Consider the following 2,868-nt stretch of genomic DNA (forward strand, 5'->3'; position numbering starts at 1 on the left):
AATTCAATGGCAAAATTATTTTATGTTAGTATAATCATAACAATCTTGGATTTTAAAGACATGGGAGTAGCAGGGTATATATACCCTCTACCCAACATTATAACTTATCTTTTGTAGACATGGGCCGTGTTGCTTTGGATTCATTTGGTAAAGGCTTTTCATTGTCATCCAGGAGACAGACACTGCCTCCGCCTCAGATCACAAGAAACCATGTCAGCTGAGTTCATCAAGCTCAATCAGTGATGCAGTAGGAAGTTGGTTGCTACATTAAGGTCATTATTTGAAGCTCTCAGGGCCTCCAAAGCATCCACCCTAGAAAATCCCATCTCCATGAGTCAGGCAATATGTTCCTCAGAAACTCAAGAGGAGGTGGTGCTACTTCTTGTGCAGACTGTTGAACATCTGGAGCATTTGCATTCTGTCTCTGACGTAAAGTAGGAAAAAATCGATTCCAATTAATTATCCTACTCTGATGCCATTGTTGCCACCTCACATGTACAAAATAGGATAACATAAGCTGACAGTCAAGCAATTCCAATTTTTGCTGTCTCTGAATGTCTACTGTTGCTCCCATTCCAATTCTGATTTCATTGGTTGGTTCTGAAGAAGAGAAGATGGGTTCATGTGTCCCAGAAAACAATTTTGCCATCCAGCGAGGTATGCAAAGAACCTGATGAACTTTTAATGCACTATTGGTATAACACATGCCAATGATCAGTCCGCTTGTGGCTACAATCCAAATGTGGGTACCAGAAGTTAAAAGCTGTAGCCCCAATATATAAATCAATGTCTTGTTTGTGATGGAAAAGTGGCCCGGAATTTGTGTTACTTGAACTCTTGGAATGGAGCAATAAAATGGTACAAACAAAGCAAATACAGACCTGAGAAAACCAGAAGGCAAGTTACTGGCTGTGATGCCAAAGGAATACTGGATAGCTTCCACAAGGATCAAGTAAAATAAAGCTGACAAAATCCAGGAACCCAATAAGAAGGATGCAAATTTCCTGCTGCTGTATCTTCTTTCAAATAGCCTAAAGTTATATATAAGTTAGCGACTGAAACATGAATCTTTCAAATCCAGGCAAATTATTCTTTCACAAATCAATCTCTAGTCCTGAAGGTCATTCTTTAGAGCTTGTAGATTATACACTAAGAACTTCTGATAATGTTGAAAGAGTAGTGCCAATAAAATGTAAAGGGAACTGGGTACTAGTAAAAGGCTCTTTGACAAAGGTGCTTTTTAGAGCCCACTCGATTCAATACTGATGAACATGGTCCTGCTCCTGAATCCCTGCTGGGAGGGGGGAGGTCTCAGTTTCATAATATTTAAATAGAGAGTTGCAGGTTGTCATAGTCCAAAGCTTTTTGGTATGCATTTATATGCTAGGCAAATGGACATCTTAGGTTATTCTATTGAAAAAATCAAAACAGTTAAAAAATCTTTTCAATACTGGTGGCATGTGCTTCAAACACAAAAAATTGAGAAAAAATCTAATGCTTTATTACACATGCAGGAAGAAAAACAATAATAAAAAAAATCATATATATTGTATATAGTATATAGTGTATGTATTTCAACATTATAGAGTTAAAACATAGAGACTACTTGCTGAAAAATAAGATTAATTTCCTCTTTAACTTGCTATGATCTGTAGTGTGAGTGCAAATGAGGTAGATAAAGTAATGGAGGAATAGCAGCAATAATACATTCTAGAAAAAAAATTCACACAAGGTACAAAATGTTATAAAGAGGCATATCAGGTCAATATACGTCACTAATATAGATTTTTTTGAGATAATATGTGTTGTCCTGAAATGCAAATTTGTTCAATTAGAAAAATCAAGAAAACATAGTGCAAAAAATAGTACAGATCTAACAATAGGGAAATCTTATCATGATCAGTAGTGAAAAACTATCAATACAGTCAATTATTCATTATCAACAGAAGGTACAATCAGTCACATGAGTTGCTGTGTGACAAATACATGCTACAACTTCGTTAACTTCTATAAAATTTTGCAACCTTGGAGGAGATAGGTTTCAACAAATTCCAAAACACAAACCTCTGTACTGCTGATAAAAGACTGACAAGACTGACATAATATATGTCTCATATCCATTATATTTATAATATTGCTATAGCAATTTACTTCAGCTACCAAATGGATACTTATATCCTATTACACACAAATCAAAAGCAAGCATTTAGAGGTAGTGGGATTATGAAAAACCATCAAATCAATTAGTATATAGCTTATTAAAGTATTTAAATGTTGCCTACAGGTTGACTGACCACTTTGCAATGTGATAAGTAGGATGGTACAAATAAAGTTAGTAGGAGAGTAGACAGACATTGTATTCAAAACTCATTTCTTCTTATTTGCTACGAACAGGAGGAAATAAAAACTGAAAAGGCCTAACATAAACAAAAACAATAGACTCTAAGGGGAACCACTTTCTGCTCCATGAGGAGGGGCTTTAGCACCCTGAGTATTTTGGGGACAAGCTCCAAATAAGATATAATGTTGAGGGATCATTTCATTTGGGTTATCAGTTATTTGATTTAAACTTCTAGAATTGCTATCAGTTCTAAAATAATGGTTTCTAAATTCATTATTGTATCTATAATTTCTATAATTGTTTCTATATTAATTATTCCATTGAATATTATTTCTAATTGTTTGGAAGAAATTACTACAGTTCATCATTATGTGGCCCTTCTTTCCACAGAAGTGGTAGGTAAGGGATCTATAGTTAGATTCTTAGAGAGGGGCCAGTGCCATTGGTTGAGTATCGTGAGCTTTTTCTTTTTTATCAGTTCTGTTAGTTAAATAATTAAATGCTTTCTGGATCTTTTCTAGCAAATC

The 2,868-nt window shown here is 34.9% G+C and overlaps 1 pseudogene; it reads right to left on the bottom strand.

Moving 5' to 3' along the window:
- Positions 1-236: 236 nt before the first annotated feature.
- On the bottom strand, positions 237-1,273 carry LOC123254282 (annotated as a pseudogene).
- Between the last annotated feature and the right edge of the window lie 1,595 nt (positions 1,274-2,868).

The sequence above is a fragment of the Gracilinanus agilis genome, unplaced genomic scaffold (assembly GCF_016433145.1).
Source record: "Gracilinanus agilis isolate LMUSP501 unplaced genomic scaffold, AgileGrace unplaced_scaffold19, whole genome shotgun sequence".
Classification (NCBI taxonomy): domain Eukaryota; kingdom Metazoa; phylum Chordata; class Mammalia; order Didelphimorphia; family Didelphidae; genus Gracilinanus; species Gracilinanus agilis.